The sequence below is a fragment of the Pinus tabuliformis genome, chromosome 7, assembly GCF_031772625.1.
Source record: "Pinus tabuliformis cultivar Carrire ecotype Pingquan chromosome 7, CPIR1, whole genome shotgun sequence".
NCBI classification, from domain to species: domain Eukaryota; kingdom Viridiplantae; phylum Streptophyta; class Pinopsida; order Pinales; family Pinaceae; genus Pinus; species Pinus tabuliformis.
The window spans coordinates 1,536,989,325-1,537,009,053 of NC_142293.1; the positions used below are offsets into that span (position 1 = coordinate 1,536,989,325).

A 19,729-nucleotide genomic window follows, 5' to 3' on the forward strand; every position below is an offset into this window, starting at 1 on the left:
AGCACTGATATTTTTAGTTGAGCTTGCTCCTTGGACTGTTGTTGATGGTGGTTTTGTGGCTGATGGCGTGTTAACATTAGCTGCTGTCACATGGTCATCCTCAACAATGTTCCCTGGTGCATTGTTGGCATTGACATCAGATGTCCTGTCCTCATCAGACGACGTGCATCGTAACTGCGCACCCCTTGTCACTCTCCTGCCACTTCTCCTTGTACAAGTAGAGTAACTTCCTTTTGCCATAGATGCAACAACCTGTAAAATTATTGCATGCATTTAGACATTAGAATATTTGTAAATTATGCTTTATTACTTCTGCAAAAATACTTTTCCTTTATTATAGGAAATTATCAACATGTATGTTACAAGAAATCGAATTGCATTACTTCGTAGCCTCTCATTGCAAATTACTTCGTAGTCTCTCAATTGCCTGCCTGTTCATCAATTTAGAAACTTTTATATGGATTCAAGTAGGATTCTATGATAGTTGTTTCAAATATCATTTTCCATTTTTTTTGTTGTTTGGCATTGCCAAAAATGTCTCAGTACTGTAACTTCTCCATTGCAGTCCATGGCCACCATTCCAGACATAATTTCTATGTTTGGAACAACTTGCAGCTGTGATCAACCTTGGAATGGACTTATCAGTCATAAAAAGTTCTAGAAAATTGAACTGAAAAATTTAAGTATGTTGAAGGCATTCATTTTTATTTTTATTTTAAGGAATGGTTTTAACTTTTCTAAATAGTTGTATTTAGAACCTACTTTTTATTCAATAGCTATTTGTGAAACCATCCAGCTATCCTTTTAGCAGTTATGGCCAGACAAATCATGTAAGAACTCTAACAAATGAAAACAATGAAAACAGAACTGTAAGAACAATGGCTTTCAATGGCTGTTTGTGAAACCATCCAGGTATCCTTTTAGCAGTTATGGCCAGACAGATAATATAAGAACTTTGATAAATGAAAACAATGAAAATAGAATTGTAAGAACAATGACTTTCAATGGCTGTTTGTGAAACCATCCAGGTATCCTTCTAGCAGTTATGGCTAGACAGATCATGTAAGAAATCTGATAAATGAAAACAATGAAAACAAAATTGTAAGAAGAATGAGTTGTAATTGATATAACTAACCTGGATATATTGGCAACTGTTTTGTGATGTTGTCTTCAAGTTTGCTGAATAGTTTGAAAGCATAAGATGCAACTTCAACAGTGGGTGGACTTCTTTTATAGTTTTTGGCACTTGAATTTAATTGGTGGACATGGATGCACATGGATTGCAATGGCTTCATTTTGAATGTGTGGTTTGGATTTAATTTGATGTGATCTAATGGTTGGGAATTGGTTATTTGTTGATCCATGTGCTTTGATATGTTTTAATGAGAAATAGAGTGAGTTGGGTGCCATTTATTGCAGTTATTGGGTCTGGGTGTCATTTATTGAACAAAGTGGGTTTAAATGTTATTGGGTTGGGTGTCATTTATTGAACATAGGGTGTTTAGTTGTTGAACAACATAGCAGTTATGGCTGATATACATTCCCTTTTGTTATGTGCAGGTAGGCATACTTATTTGGGATGCAAAGCTGCAGTTCTGATGAGTGGGGGTTGAAGTGACTGCTGCTTTGTACTTCTCGAATAGACCATTTTGGAAGCCTTTATGGTTTTAGCTGTTTTCTAGTTGGGTCAATATGGTTTGCAGTCCTAAGTAGTAAAATACTATTTATGGACAGTTGTGGGCTCAGTCAATGTATGGGGAAATTTTGGACATAAATTAATACTTATTTATACTTAATGTTATTTATTTTTGTTTAAATATTGGTTTCAAAAGTCTCAATTTATGGTGGTTTGGTGGGACCAGTACTATATCAATTACGGTCCCTGCACAACATTAGGAATCTCTCCCTTATTTGTTTTAAAAAAAATAAAATTGTAAAATTACACAATTTTAATATCGAAATAAATAAATAAATAAATTGTTTTAAAACAAATCAAATTGTAAAATTACACAATTTTATTATCGAAATTATAAAATTTATTCAAAAATAGTTTAATAATTTGATTTTTTATTTGTAAAACTTTACACTCATTTACATTTACATTATTAAGTTGTTGTAAAACTTTACACTCATTTACATTTACATTATTAAGTTGTTAATTGAGGTAACCATCACTTTAGATTTATTTAACTTTAGATGTACTAAGGATGTAGAAGGAATATTTAAAAGAGATTTGTATTTTAATAAATTTGATTTTTTTAGTGTTAAATAGATTTGGAATGAAGATAAATATAAATTGATTTAATTATTAACGATAAGTAATTATAGTTATAAATATAGTTATTAGCTATTTTATTTTTAATTACTTGAGAGGTTTATTTTACAACCTAGTGTGAAGGAGATGTGTAAATATGTTCGTCTCTCTTAAAATAAAAGTAAACTATTCTCTAAATAGAAAAACAATATCGGTTATAATAAAAAGGAAAAAAATTGTTACGCATATTTAATTAATTATCCATATGACCTAATATAGTTTCATGTAAAATAGTTAAAAGAAAAAAAAAATAATATAGTTTTCAAAGATATTTTAACACGTGATATCAACTTCATATATATTTACATATAGAAAAAATGTTAAAAGAAAATATTTTAATGTTATATAGAATAAAATATCCAATATAACTTATGAACAAAATATTTTAATATGAATTAATATTGACATATCAAATATCTCTAAAATTCCCGCACCAATTTATTGAAATCACAAGTTTGATGGGTAATTATGAGGTTTTTCAGAATCTAAATATGCAATTAAAAAACCAGTTTAAATAACACAAATCAAGATTTCACCTCAATTTTTTTCACCAACAAGAAAAAATCCAAAAAATCACACTCAAAACAACTGCTTATTGATGAGATGCTCCACTTATGAACCCATCTCACCATTAAATAGTGACCCTTCTCGACTGTCCACGACAACAACGGTGCTCTAGGCTATAGACTCAAGCGTTGGCCGCAACCTTCTCTGGTGGTAAGCTGGTTCACTTCACCCTTCCGTTTGGGCGTCCTCCCAGACTTCGTCCACGCCAACAGTCGGTTCGATGATTCTCAACACTCTGGCTACAATATCACAATGTGCACCCTCGCAATTAGGGGTTTGGACTACCTCACAGTACAAAACTGACCTAAACCCACTCCGATTTATCAAAGCTATATTATGTAGCTCCTCGTGAGCAAGAGGTGGGACCTTGGGTCTTGGACTCGGCTCCCGCCTCCCTGTTAACGCTCAATGGTAACTAGTTTCCAGAGGGACGACACAAAAAAAGACTCCCGGTCCCCAAACTGTTGATACAGAGAATTTTCTCGTTAGTTCCGGCACCTCAGTTAACAGGTTGGCCAGCCTTTAATGGCATTTGTCACGGAAGATAAGATCCCAGTCTCACGATGACCGAGAGATGGGAAAAGAGATTACGCTAACGAGGAGTGTTCCATGCCTCAACACTTTCAATTAATCACTGCTAGCACTTCGTTAGTTCGGCTCTCTCTCCACCGAAATTTGAATGACTACCAAGGGAACTAACAAGAGTACTTCTGTCGCTCGGCTGTTGGCCCGGTCACCACACCCTCAAATCGTGAACCCGTCTCCTTCCTCTCTATCTTGACGAGATCAAGTGGAGTTACGCCTGATGCTCTGAAGTCGATCTACGTTCGAATCCAAAATCTATGGCACTTCTGAAAAGTGAACACAATGCAATGTTAAGTATTCACACAAAAAAAAAAAAAAAAACTGAAAAGAATGGGATAGGGCACAGGGCAAGAAACATCGATCTGATTACTCCACACCAAGATTACACATGCAACCAAACTTAGTCTATTTGTGTCCCATCTAAAAACAATACAGAAGGCCCCATTTCTCCCTATCCGGGCCTAAGCAAAATATCTCAAGACACGAAAATGCGATGTAACTAATAGAATTTGCATTTGCATTTGTCTTACAACTATTCCTTTTCTTATTCTTCTTCTAGCAGGTAAACACCATGGTATTAATCTAAATATTTACACTCCTCGTGTGAAGGCAACTAGCATAAGTGCTCACGCATGCTTGCATGTTGTTGTCATCCAACTAGTATTTTCTATGGGTTGAGTTTTCTATGCGACCAAGTATTCAAAATATTCTTTCCCTGTGATCTTTTTGGTATTTTCTTTTCCAACACTGCGCCAATTTCCTTTTCCCTGTGATCTTTTTGGTATTTTCTTTTCCAACACCTTTTCCAACACTGCGTCAATTTCCTTTTCCCTGTGATCTTTTTGGTATTTTCTTTTCCAACACTGCTCCAATTTCCTTCTGAGATGTTCTTTGTAGTAGTTTGGTCTTCATCTTTTGTAAGTACATTAGTTGTCTCCTTGAAGGGATATAGATCTGCTACATTAAAAATTGATGAAATCCCAACATCCTATGGAATCTCTAGTTCAAAAGCATTGGAGGAAAACTTTCGTAGGACTCTAAATGGGTCAATTTAAGTTTCAATTTATTGTAGGTCCTTCTAGGAAACCTTTTTTTCTAACATGAGCCATTACCAAATCACCCACCTCAAAATCCAATTGTACCCTTCTTACATTTGCTTTTTATTTGTAATTGTTGTTGGTTTCGTGTAACTTTTTCTTGCATACTTTTACAAATGTTTAACCTTTAGCATTCTTGATTTCTTTCTTTCCCAGGTTCCTCAACTTGTAAAATCCTCTTGAATGCATCCCAAATACTTTCTAGAATGGACTATTTTTGGTCCTTTTGTTCGGAGAGTCATTATAGGAAAATGCATCTTGGGCAAGCACTTGGTCCCACTGCTTGGAGTGTTCACTTGTCAAACACCTTAGGATGTTCCCAAAACTCCTATTCACCACCTCTATTTTCCAATCTATTTGTGGGTGTTAAGATGAACTGTAGCTTATATTTGTGCCTAGTTTTTCCATAAATTCCTCTAGAAATGGCCTATGAATATGGTATCTCAACCATAAAAAATGGTTCTTGGCATCCCATGCAATCTTACAACTTTTTTGAAAAAAATATTTACAATTTTGGTTGCATTAGTGGTTTTTGTGCATAATATGAAATGAGCCATTTTTAAGAATCTATCCACAAACAAAAATATAGAATCATTACCTCTTTGGGTCCAAGGTAATCCCAGGAGAAAATCCATGTTGATAGAATCCCAAGGCCTGCTCAAAATAGGTAATGGATGGCACAACCCTATGTTCTACCTTCTTCCTTTGGCATGTTGGAAAACCCTGCACTTTTCCACGAATTTCTTCACTTCATCTTGAATACTAGGCCAATAATAAAAAGAGTAACAAAGAGAAGCTCTCGTCAATCCAAAACTATCCTAATATCCCTCCACTATGTTTTTCCTTGATTAAATTATCTCTCATGGAACAATTTAGTATGCATAACTGACTATTCTCAAGCAACGATCCCTCATGGATCATATACTAAAGCCAAGCACTCTTATATCCCATCATTGGGTTCTCATACACTTCATAGGCCGCTCGAAATTATGGGTTTGTTTTGTACATTTCCTTGAGATGCCAAAATCACAAAGTGTTCACTTGGAATTCCTGCAAAACCAAACACCTTATGCTCAAGGCATTTGCAACTTTAATAACATTTCCATTGATATGTTTAAGAACAAAGGTATATTTCTACACAAACACCACCCACTTTTCATGCCTCTAATTTAATTTCTCCTATCTAGTTATAAATTGTAAGTCATTATCGTTTGCATGCAAAACAAACTCCCTTGGTATGAGTTAATGTCTCTATTTCGCCAAAGCCTGGATTATGGCATAAAACTCTTTGTAATAAGAGGAATATCTCTGTTTTTCCTCATTCAGCTTCTCATTAAAATAAGTGATAGGATTATTAGAACAATGCCAATGACCATTCTAATTGGATCACAACTGACTTGAAAAGGTTTATGAAAATATGGTAAAACCAAGAAAGTTTGTTTAGTTATTTTGTCTTTCAATAATTTAAATCCCCTTTCAATTTATACTGTAATCAGGTGGATATTAGTGGTCAACCACCTATTCCACTTGGATCCCCAACAATGTTCTCTATCAATTTCCTATTTTTCAACACACACACACACACACACACACATATATATTTTATTTATTTTTTTTTTTTTTTTTTTTTTTTTTTTTTTTTATTTTTTTTTTTCGACAGTTTTCTATTTTTGGTAGTTTTCGAATCCTGAATTCTAGATCCGTTTTGAGGCCTTAAATGACATTTTTTTGGGGAAATGGGAAAATGCAAGTCAACGTTGTTGACCTCTAATAGAAATTTCTAATGCCCTATCATGTGCACCAAATGGAGATCGTATTACAAAGTTACAACCCTAGGAAGTTGACATTCCAACTAACCCTATCGAGGGCCATAACTTTAGATTCTTCATCTCCTAGGGTTCGGTTTTTGGATGTTTATGGTTTCTCATTGTTTCTCTGTGATAAAAGGACCTCTGAACCTCATTGTAACACAATTTATAAGGCATGTAGTTGTCACATCTCTCCTTAGAGAGAAGGTACCATCGTCGAGCTAGTTTATTTCCTTTCTACATGTAAATAGTTCTCAACATTTTGTTATTTATTAATTGAAGTTTTGTTTCAATGTATTTTCGTGTTTTATTTAAATTTGTATTTCATTTCATTCTTTTATGAATATGGATTAGTGCTATCAAAACATGTTCTTTCTCTATTTTTTGTGCATGTCCCCAATGAGGCTGAGATATAAGGTGTTGGGACTTGAACTCGTTGAGCCCTTGCAAGACCGACATCACTAACCCAAATGGCCCCCCATGGAGAAATAAAAGAAAGACGAAGGAGAAAGAGTCCCTTTCAAATTGTTACTCAAAAAATCCCTCGAGTGGCAAAGGAATGAGACGATAGATAATTTTTCCCAGATCCTTCGATGAATAGTAGTGGGCAAAGAATATTCATCCATTATTCACTTCAAGGGCGTCGCCTCCTTTAAGGTACAAATTAACTTTGACATTCCAATATTTGAAGGTTGAATATACACAAGTGCTCTCAAAAGATGGTTAAATCTACTAAAAGGATATTTTTCAATCCTTAATTTTTCTGATAGGGAAAATATTACTTTTGCACTCCTCAAGGTCACCCCCCATGCCAAAGACTATGCTATTGGTGCAGTCTCACCTAGAAAGGGAATCTGGTGGCCTACCATAGTGAGACACTCTCTAATACTATTTGAAAATACCCCACCTACAATAAGGGGATGGATTCCATCATGCATACTTGCCTACAATGGAAACATTACGTTATGATAAAAGAGACAATCATCCACACAGATCACTGCCTTCTTCAGTTTATGCATACACAAGGCAAATTGTAGAATGATTGCCATCAGAAATGGTCCACATAACTGCAACAATTTAATTTGAACATTAAATACAAGAAGGACAACACCAATAACATTGCAGATTGCCTCAATCAGCCCCTGATTATGGCACTAACCACTGTTCTTAACTCTCATGGGCACAAGACCTCTGGATGGCAGAAGCTATACAAAACTGATCCAAAATTCGTCATCACATACCAGATGTTGATAGATAGCAAGATAGTTCTAGACTTCCACCTCTAGGATAGACTGTTATGCCAGCTGGGACACCTTTGTGTTCCTTCAAGCAAGCGTGTTAAGCTGATTTGGGAGGCCCACTACAGTAAGGTTGCATGATATTTTGGTGTGGAGAAGACAGTGGCAGTACTATAGAAGTATTTTTATTGTCTAGAACTTCGAAAACATGTTGGAAAATATATCAGATCCCGCCCAAGGCATGTACACTCCTTTGGCTTCTCTTAACCAATCTTGGGAATCCATCTCCATGGACTATAAGTTTGTCTTTCCTTCAACCAAGCATGGCAATGAATATGTATTTGTGGTCGTTGATGGATTTTCTAAGATGGCCATATTCTTTGCTTGCAAGAAGAGTATCATAGTAGAAGCCATTGCTAAACTCTTATTTAAATAATGTGGGTACATTTTGGGATCCCACAAACCATTATATCATATCGGGATAACAGGTTCCTAAGTGCATTCTGGTCGAGCCTTTGGGCATTGTTTGACACCAATCTCACAAATTTGATTGCATTCCACCCCAAATTGATAGTCAGACAAAGGTCGTCAATGAAATAATATTGCACATACTACGTAAGTACAACTTTAAACATCCATGAACATAAAATGAAAAATAACGATATCCTTATTTCTCGAAAAATACTATTCATTTAATTCAAATAAAAAAAAATAAAATACCTAATTTATATTTATCTAACACCCAAAAAAAACCAAACCATCCAACAAAGTTTAGGATTTCATTTTTTTTTTATTTATTTTTTTCTATTTTTATAATAAAATTTAAATTATTATATATATTACACATACCAAATTCTTAGAATTCATTTCCAACTTGTAAGTATGTGAGCACATCAGGTAGGTTCAAGTCTCTACGTTAATCAATAATTTGAAATCAAATTTTGAATATTTGAAAGTTATTTTAATTTCTTATTATTTTAAAAATTTCTTTATATAAAAAAATTAAACATATAAGTTTGTGATATTGAAAAATGAATATTTTTTTTTTTAATTTCTATTTCAATTTTAAAATTATTTCCCATCATAAATGTTTAATTTATCAATAATATAAATTTAAACCCAAAATTAATACTTTTAAATAAATTAATTATTTTTTATTATATTATTTAAAATCATCAATATCAAATCTAATATTCATAACTAATCGTATAAATTTAAACATAAAATTAATATTTCAAAATAAATTAATTATTTTTATTGTGTTTTTTAAAATCATCTATATCAAATCCATTATTCATAACTACTCACAAACTAAATATTAAAACTATTAATAGAATTTGGAAAGGATAATAATAATCATTAAAAGTATAAGGATAATTTATAACAACTTGAGAAACTTATGTTAATTGAAAATATTTTTAATTTAAATATACAATTATATGAAATGAAATTTCATAAAATTAATGTTATTATGTTAACATAATTTTCATCAATGTTATTATTATAAAATTAGTAATCATTATATAAATAAAGAGAATATTAAATTATATCGTATGTAAATTAAAATAGTTTAGTATAATGGTAGATAGAGTAATTTTTTTCCTTTTCAGAATTTTGTTTTGATCAATTTTATCAAAATTTAGTAGAGGTCTGTAAGAACCATAAATTTAAGTTATTTAATTTCTAAAGTTCAAGTTTTTCCACTAAAGAAGCCATTTTTCCTATTTGTTAAATCGTCTCAATTAAAATGTTAAAAAAATAGTTAATGCAATCTATGTTTATTGAAATTACTCAAGTTTAAATAAGTGATGTCTTTGTTGTTTAACTCTTTTATAATTTAGTTTTTCTAATAAGAATTTGGTTATTTTTTTTAGTGGTTGGCAAGGCTCATAATAATTACCCATTAATTAAGCTTTAACCTATATATATATATATATATATATTTCTTATTGTCTTATTAGTTCATATTTTGAAGGTCTTATTTCCACCTTTGTAACACTTAAATGCATAATATTTAGATTGTAGTCCAAAATTTAAAAGAATTAGATAAATCATAACGAAACTATTTTCATTGTTTGAAATAATAATTAATTAATTTAGATTCATTAAAATCATTAAAATTAAAAATAATAAATAAATAAAATTATTATTAAATATTTAATTATAGAAGTTTGTTTATATTTAATTAAGATTATTTTGAATATATTTATATTTATATTTATATATATATTAAATTTGATAAAAAAAAATATCTAAAATAATAATTAAAAAATTTTATTAGTTTGATTAAAAAAATGAAAACATTGAATATGTTTATTTATTAGTTTAATTTATTATATTATATTATATTATTTAAAATTTATTATATATTCATAATTTAGATTATTTTTTAATAACGTTTATGTTTATTTAGGAGCTAGTTTTTATGTTAAAAATTTAAGAGATAAAGAGACAGGTTAAAAGCCCAAATGTATTTAGTAAAAGTGAAACTTTGCTTTTTTAAGAACCACTAACCAATAATTCTAAATAAAATAATTTTCTTTAAAAAATATAACAAGTCAACCTACATTGATCACTGTCACCATTGTTAATTTAACAACTAAATTATAATAAATTTAAATTATAATAATTTTTTCTTAGCATATAAAAATTAATATTATTATATATTACATGAAAAGGAGTACTTCGATACTTCAAAGTTACTTGAGTCAGTAATATATGTAAGGATTCTGTCATGTATGTGTAAACAGAAAACAGGTAAAGCCAGGCCGGCAACCATTGTGGGACAAACTGCCCGTTCACTTGAAGAGCTCGGAAATTGCATTTCGCGTCCAAAACTACAGCGAGCAATAGAAACTATACTATAAAGTATTGAATGCCTTAACAGTACCATAAAGGGACTTCGCTTTGTATGCAAGGCGACCATCACCATCCCATACCACCATCCTCTTCGAAGTCAGGCCATCGAAAAAGATCATGAGAGCGTAGTCCAATAATTAAATGGGAAAATTTAATCTCCCGAGTTTTTATGATCCAATCCCAAATAATAAAAAAAATCATAACTTGAAAAAAAGTAAATTCATGAATTTGATTTCTTCCTCATTACAATCAACACCTACACCTGAACAATATTGATCATATCATCATATTCATCGATTACATTATCATACTTTTGAATTTTTTTTAACTCTTTCCACAGCAGTTATTACCAGACATCCTTAACTTAACTATTCATTCATTACATCAAATGACGATATTTGGAATCTTTCTACTTTTCTACCACCATCACCACTATACGGCACTCATTACATCATCGTACCCCACACACTTGCGCCACTGCAAGAAAAATAATCAGAAAAAGTAAACGGAAGATTTCGATAGGTTCGGATTGGATTGTGTAGATTATCACTGAAACTGGTTATTACATTATCAAACTTGGGATAACATTGGATTGGGTACATTCGGCAATGGTACACTGCTATAATGGGAACTGATAGTAGATTAACTGTTATAGCAACTGATACAATATGCAGATTTACTTCTCCATAAACAGAGGCCCATTTTATTTGAAGATACACAGAGAGCACTCTTTAAGTGTGGGAAGAATTGAAGTTATAGAGATGAGAAGGCAGGCGAGGTCGGGCCATGGCAACGAGAGGGATTGTTTTAGGAGTAGACAACCCAAAGGTCTCTCCCATGTCCAAGTCCTCAGGGTTCTGTCCATCAGGCTGGCACCAGTGGAATCCATGGATGAGATTGGCCAAACCCAAATGAACTACTTTGATTCCAAGACTATATCCCGGGCACATCCTCCTCCCCGACCCAAATGGCAGCAGCTCGTAATCTCTGCCCTTCACGTCCACTGTGCTCCCTTTGAATCTCTCTGGCATGAACTCATCAGGGTTCTCCCATAACTTGCCGTCCCTTCCGATAGTCCAAACGTTGACGAACAACCTCGTGTTAGCAGGAATGTCGTACCCTGCGATTCTGCAGGCTTGAGTGGAGAGACGAGGGACGAGCATGGGAGCCACAGGATGAAAGCCTCATCGTCTCCTTCACTACCCACTGTAGATACTCTAGCCCACCAATGTCCTTCTCTTCCACCCACCGTTCTCTGCCCACCACTCTGTCCAGCTCTTCTGCGGCTCTTTCCAACGTCTCCGGTTTTTTCAAGAGCTCCGACAGTCCCCACTCCACCAGCGTCGCGGAGCTTTCGGTGCCGCCCGCTATGATGTCCTGCAAACATTATACAGTTGCTCAACCAGGTCAGACAATAATAAAAACGCACGCCAAGAAAAGGGATGATAGTTTGTAAATGCTTACCTGAGTGAATGCTTTGACCCTGACTCGACTCAGCTTCAGCTGAGGATCGTCGGCCTGCTGGAGTAGAACGTCCACCATGTCTTTGGCAACATAATTCTCCACGCTCTTCCTCCGCTTGTCGTGCTCTTCCAACACTTCCTCCAGGAAAACATCCAACCGCTTGCTCAGCTTTTTCATACGCCTGACGTATCCCTGGAGATCCAGCCAGGCAAGCCACGGTATAAAGTCTCCAATATTAAAAACCCCGTTCAGCACAAACAGCTCCTCCCACATCTCTCTGAACTCCGCCGGCTTTATCTTGTTCCCGGCCTTCTCGTCCAAATACCTTCGTCCCAAAACCATCCGAGAAATTATGTTATTGCTGACATTAGTCGTCTCTTCCCGGATTTCTACAGGGAGGCCCTGCCGGCTGGTTTCGAACAGGGAACTTAGCATCCGGGCGACCTCTATTGGGTATTTTTCTTTAAATGGGAAAATACCAAAAACCAAATATTCAAACACACAGAGGCAATGCTCTGTTTTACCTTGCTCCAGGATCTTTTATGCACAGAAGACTTAAAAAAAAAAATTTCACTGAGAGAATCAGAGTATTTCACCATAAGAAATTTATATTCATTAAAAACCGATACAAACTTCATCCTCTTTTACTGAGAGGGATTTAACACTATAAAACCATTTTCATATTCACTGCTGTGAAAAAAAAACTTACTGCTGTAACATAAGTTTACTGCTGTAAACAAAATTCACACAGGCTTACAAAATTTCACACTCCACCATTTCCTTTATGCAAAACCACACATGGTTTTTGCTATTCCTCTGTTTTACAATTCCTTACAAAACATTACCAAATACATTTGTGCACTGCTGTGCATTCACCCTCTGGTTCTTCACATTTTTCACACTGCTGTGTATATATTTCTTTTTACTGCACCCCCATATATTTCTCTACTGTGAATACACACTTAAACTTCCCGTGTGCCATACAAAAAAAAATGGTCAACACAGTAATAAATTACATACACATATCCCATACAGAATTTATGTGATAAGTACATACGCCCATACCTTCTCATAAAAAAACTTACGAACTCTATGTAAAACTTTAATATTCTACCTACCACTATGACATTTCATTAAGACGTATGGTCAACCAAAACTTAGCTTTACTCCACGCAACATTTAATATTTGCCGTCGGGTGAATTTCAAACATTATGCAATTTGGTTTTGGGAAGCCATCGGGTCCACTCCATCGCATCGCAACTTTACTCATGTCAAAGACCCCGACCCTATGATATTGCCGATAGCGAAGTGCCGATGCGATATCGGCGATCGCTCATCGCAAACACAAGAGCTTCCTTATGACTCCTTCACTTCAACTTTGCCGATGCGATATCGGCCCTTCACTTTGACTTTGCCGATGCGATATCGGCGATCGCTGTTGAAATTATATTTTCAACACTCCCCTTTAATTTCAACTGTCGGGCATTCAATCATACCCAAACACTTCCTCAAAAATTCAAAGCTCTTCTGATCCAATGGCTTTGTCAGGATGTCCGCAACCTGTTCTTGAGTCCTGCAATGTTCCAAGACAATTTCTCCATTGTTCACCAATTCTCTGATGTAGTGAAACCTTGTATCAATGTGCTTCGTTCTCTTGTGAAACACTGAATTCTTTGACAATGCAATAGCTGAGCTATTGTCACAAAAGATGACTGTCGCTTTTGCCTGCTCTTGGCCTAAGCTTCTCAACATCCTTCTCATCCACACTGCTTGACATGCTGCTGCTGTAGCTGCCACATATTCAGCCTCTGCTGTAGACAATGTTACAATGGACTGCTTCTTAGAAGCCCATGAAATGGCTCCTGAACCCATATGAAAAACATAACCGGAAGTGCTCTTCCGATCATCTACACTTCCAGCCCAATCGCTATCAGTGTAACCAACCAAATCTGAATGTTCTGAGGCATGATATAATATGCCAAACATTTTGGTACCTTTGACATACCTCAAAATTCTCTTTGCTGCCTGCCAATGTGCCTCCTTCGGCCTCTCCATGAACCTGGAAATCAAACTAACAGCATACATTAAATCAGGCCTAGTTGCTGTTAAATACATAAGGCTGCCAACAATACTTTTATACAAGCTAGGATCAAAATCCTTGCTGCTGTCCTCTCTGCTGAGCTTTAATCCCATCACTGTGGGAGTGATGGCTGCCTTGCATTCTTCCATGTTAAATCTGCCCAAAACTTGATTTACATATCTTGCTTGAGATATAAAAATTCATTTTTCATTTTGATCTACTTCTATGCCTAAGAAGTATCTCAACAAACCCATGTCAGTCATTTCAAATTCATCCTTCATGACTGATTTAAAATTCTCAATAAGATAACTATCATTTCCAGTGAAAATAACATCATCTACATACAAGACAACAATTAAAATTTTACCATCCTTTTCCTTGATGTAGACTGTGGGTTCTCCTTCACATTTGTCAAATTCATTCTCCAATAGATAAGAATCTATCCTGCTGTACCATGCTCTTGGCGCTTGCTTCAGCCCATAAAGAGCTTTCTTCAATTTGCACACTTTGTGCTCTTCTCCTTTCTTCTCATATCCGAGAGGCTGTTCCACATAGACCTCTTCCTTTAACACTCCATTTAGGAATGCTGACTTCACGTCCATTTGGTAGACTTTCCATTTGTTTTGTGCTGCTATGGACAGCACTGCTCTCACGGTTTCCATTCTTGCAACCGGTGCGAAAGTCTCCTCATAATCTCTCCCATACTGCTGCTTGTACCCTTTGACAACCAGCCTTGCCTTGTGCCTTTCAATCTTGCCTTCAGCATTGCTTTTGGTCTTGTAGACCCATTTCACACCAATGACTTCTTTGCCTTTTGGTAACTCTACCAAATCCCATGTTTTGTTTCTCTCTATGGCATTAATTTCCTCATCCATAGCTTCTATCCATTTCCTATCTTTAATAGCTTCTTCAAAATGAATAGGATCATCAACATGACAATACAAGGCAAATAAGGAATTCATTCCTTCTTCATAAATGTCACTTAGATTTCTAAACTTCTTACCTCTTTCACTTGGTGTGCAAGTGCTTGAAGATGCACTTGAATTTCCTCCTTGTGGTGTGCTTGGAGAAGCACTTTCATTTGTCCTCAATGGTGTCCCTTGCTGTCCTTGTGTTGGCGCTGCTGTTTGGGGATGCATTTCAGCCACCTCCTCTTCATCTTCATCATGAGACAAACAGTTCTTGACATTCATTGTTTTCTCTATGCTTCCATCCCAAGCTTCCTCTTCAATGAATTGAACATCTCTGCTGACAAAGAACTTCTTGGTAGATGGAATGTACAGCCTGTAGGCTTTGGATTCATCACTGTATCCAATGAAGATGCATTTCTCCCCTTTGCTGTCCAACTTCCTCCTTAGCTGATCTGGTATGTGTGCATAGGCCACACACCCAAAAACTCTCATGTGGGTGACTCCTTGCTTTCTCCCACTCCATGCCTCTTCTGGCACCTTGTTCATGACTGCTTTTGTAGGACACCTGTTCAGTATATAAACTGCACAATGTACAGCTTCAGCCCAATACTCATTTGGCAAATGCTTTGCCTTCAGCATGCTCCTCGCCATATCCATGATGGTCCTGTTCTTCCTTTCAGCAACTCCATTTTGCTGTGGGGTGTACCGAGTTGTAAATTGTTTATGAATTCCATTTTCTCTACAAAATCTTAGGAATTCCTTGGAGATATACTCACCTCCTCTATCAGTTCTCAAAACTTTTATATGCAGCCCGCTTTGGTTCTCCACAAGTGCTTTGAAATTTTGGAATTTCTCAAACACTTCACTTTTGTTTTTAAGGAAATATATCCAAGTTTTTCTTGTACAATCATCAATGAATGTCAAGAAATATTGGCTGCCAGCTAATGATGGAGCTTGCATTGGTCCACACAAATCTGAGTGGATAATCTCTAAGGGTGTCTTTGCCCTTATGCTTTTCCCTGATGGAAAACTCTCTCTATGTTGTTTGCCCAATATGCAGCCTTCACAAAGGCTGTCCGGTTTCTCTATCAATGGTAATCCCTTCACCATTCCTTTCCTACTCAATAAGTTTAGGCCTCCAAAATTGAGATGTCCAAATCTCAAGTGCCACAACCAATTCTCATCCTTTGGCACGCTTTGAAAGGCCTCTTGGGTGACTGCTGCCATTTCCCTTTTGTTCTTCATGTCTGCCCTGATCCGGAGAGGAAACATCCTGTTCCTTGTCATCTTCACTTCAGCAATGCATCTTTTGCTGGGTGGTATATCCATGATGGTGCACACATCATTTTTAAAGAAAACATTGTACCCCTTATGGACAAGTTGTCCAATACTCAAGAGATTACATCTCATTCCGGGGACATAGTATACATCTGCTATGGTTTTCCTTTCTCCTTGCTTTGTAAATATTTTTATTTCTCCTTTTCCCATAACAGACACTTTACTATCAGTTCCTAGTGTGACTTCTAATTTCACATTTTTATCTAGGGCAGAAAAGAAGGCAATGTTTCCGGTCATATGGTTGCTGCAACCTGAGTCTAAAAACCATATGTCCTCACTATGTGTTTCAGCCATGTTACAAGCTAACAGAACATTGTCTTGACTGCTGTTTTCTCTTGTAACATTTGCATTTTGTCTACTGTTCATATCATGTTGTTTCTTTCTGCAATCACTAGCATAATGTCCATACTTTTTGCAATAATAGCATTGAACATTAGATTTATCATACCTTTGTCCTTGAGCATGATGTTGATCTCTTTGTTGGCTGCTGCCTTGACTTTGGTTCTGATTTGGATTGCTGCCTCTTCCTTGTGCATTTGATGGGTTGTTCCTTCCTCCTCTGTTCTGGCTTCTGCCTCTTCCTCTTTTACTTCCTCTGCCTTGACCTCTTCCTCTTCCAAAGGACATCTGGGTCTTGAAGGCTTGCTCAAGAGATGAGTTTTCATTCCTACTCAACCTCTGCTCATGAGTTATCAGTGATGCATGTAGCTCATCAACTGAATAGCTTGAGAGATCCTTTGTCTCTTCAATGGTGGTGACTATGGCATCAAACCTTGAGGGTAAGACCCTCAATATTTTCTCCACAATTCTTCTGTCTTCAATGGTTTCTCCATGAGTTCTCATTTGTGTGATTACACCAATCACATGAGTGAAGAATGAGTCAATGTTATCTGACTCCTTCATGTTCAAGTTCTCAAAATCCTTTCTCAGCAATTGTAGCTTAGCTGTCTTCACTCTCTCCATGCCTTGATAGGCTGTCTTAAGGGTTTGCCATGCTTCATTGGTTGTCTTAGCTGCTGCTAACCTTGGAAACATACTCTGGTCTACTGCTAGATACAACAACACACGGGCTTTTGAGTCCTTCTTCCTATTGTTCTTCAGCAGATCCTTCTCTCCCTGAGTTAATGCATTGAACTCAGTTTCATCTGCTGGTTCTTCAAAACCTTCTTCAACTATTTCCCATAAATCTTGGGAAGCAAGCAGGGCTGTCATAGTTATTGACCAGTAGTCATAGTTCTTCCCATTGAACTGTGGGAGCTGGGTGTTAAACAAACCCATACCAGTGCTTGTGCTGGCCATTCCTTGACTGTGTATTTAAAACAAATCACTGCTTCTTCAGCAACACAAAAAAAACTTTGAAATACCTGAATCCTTTGATGTCTGAGTCTTCTGTCTGCCTGAGAAGTTTTGCTGCAGCAACAACCTTCTCCCTTCAGCTTCTTGAACACCTTCAAGAGCCTAAGCCTGCTCTGATACCACTGTTGGGTATTTTTCTTTAAATGGGGAAAATACCAAAAACCAAATATTCAAACACACAGAGGCAATGCTCTGTTTTACTTTGCTCCAGGATCTTTTATGCACAGAAGACTTAAAAAAAAAAATTTCACTCAGAGAATCAGAGTATTTCACCATAAGAAATTTCTATTCATTAAAAACCGATACAAACTTCATCCTCTTTTACTGAGAGGGATTTAACACTGTAAAACCATTTTCATATTCACTGCTGTGAAAAAAAAACTTACTGCTGTAACAAAAGTTTACATAAGTTTACTGCTGTAAACAAAATTCACACAGGCTTACAAAATTTCACACTCCACCATTTCCTTTATGCAAAACCACACATGGTTTTTGCTATTCCTCTGTTTTACAATTCCTTACAAAACATTACCAAATACATTTGTGCACTGCTGTGCATTCACCCTCTGGTTCTTCACATTTTTCACACTGCTGTGTATATATTTCTTTTTACTGCACCCCCATATATTTCTCTACTATGAATACACACTTAAACTTCCCGTGTGCCATACAAAAAACAATGGTCAACACAGTAATAAATTACATACACATATCCCATACAGAATTTTCTACTCTGATGTACTCGAAAGATTCGAGGCGTTTGGCACTGAAGAGCTCCATGAGGCAGATTTTCCTGGCGAGGCGCCAGTGCTCTCCGTAGGGAGACCAGGTGATGTCGGAGTAGTTGTAAACAGTGTATTTCCCGGCCGCCACACGGGGTCGGGACGAGAATGTGAGATCGTGGGTTTTGAGAAACTCTCGGGCCATCTCAGCAGATGAGCCGACCACGCATGGCATGGATCCGAGTCTCATATACATGAGGGGGCCATATGTTTTGGAGAGTCGATCCAGCGACCTGTGCGGTAATTTCCCCATGAGATTCAGGTTCCCGATTATGGGCCAAGCACGGGGACCGGGCGGTAATTTCACAGAAGGACGAAGTCGCCTTCAGATCAGATAAGCCGATATGATGGTCACCACAAGGTAGCCGATCATTCGCAGATCTGCAATGGCAAACGGCAGCTGTAAATCCATTGAGATAAACGGCAGATCTGCAACTTGTAAATCCATTGAGATAAAGAAAATTTTCAGTTCTCAAGGCTATTGCAGGAGCTGTGGTACTGTGTTTCATACCGGTGGCCTTATATAGGCGAGAGCTGAACTGATCCTCCCAACGAAATCGGAGGGAACCTTAGAAGGAGCACCACCATTGAGATTACGCCGAAGTTTTCGGTGGTCTGAGCGGTCAATATCAAACGCGTTAGTCGTGTGGTCGCTTTCGACGCAGGGGCCGTTTTTATCGCACTTTGTATCATAAAATCATCCCGTTTTATTACATTTAATTCCTTTGATTTTTATTTTTATTGATAATTTTATGTTATTGGAATGGTGTTGAAAAATGTCTTCCCGTACATAATCTTAGAATTTTAAGTATCGGAGTACTTTTCCTTTTCTAAAAATAGCCCAATATTTAAAAAAGATTATCGATGTAGTGTACATTTCAAAAAATATCATATATAGTAAACTGAATTTGTAAATGGACAAATCAAATAATAATAATTATTATTTTTAATTAATTTTTATTAAATTAAAAAATATATATTTCAATTATTATTTTTGATAAAAAAAATTGAGTAAATTTGAAAATATTCCAATTAAAAAATGTCATTTTTTTAATTTATTAATTTATCTTACTTATAAGTATCTAAAATATTTGTAATTAAATAAAAAAAATTTTATAAATAAATATTTAATAAATTTTTGATAACATTATAAAGCTTTTTTAGATACTTAAATGTCATATTTTTTAAGAAAAATTCTTCGGTGTAAATCACAAGATAAAACATTTGTCGAAGCGTTTCGAACCAACTAGTGTGGTTCATCGTCACGACACGTTGAAGAAACAGATTCAACATAGCAAGTTAAATAGTCTGAGGAGAGCCTCCAACAGC

The 19,729-nt window shown here is 35.7% G+C and overlaps 1 pseudogene across 1 annotated transcript; it reads right to left on the reverse strand.

Moving 5' to 3' along the window:
• Window positions 1-10,683: 10,683 nt before the first annotated feature.
• LOC149253735 (trimethyltridecatetraene synthase-like) lies at window positions 10,684-18,957 on the reverse strand (annotated as a pseudogene). The gene is made up of 3 exons (XR_016266231.1): window positions 18,339-18,957; window positions 11,933-12,376; window positions 10,684-11,845 (listed from the first exon to the last, which is right to left on the reverse strand). The product of XR_016266231.1 is annotated as a trimethyltridecatetraene synthase-like (transcript).
• Window positions 18,958-19,729: the final 772 nt, after the last annotated feature.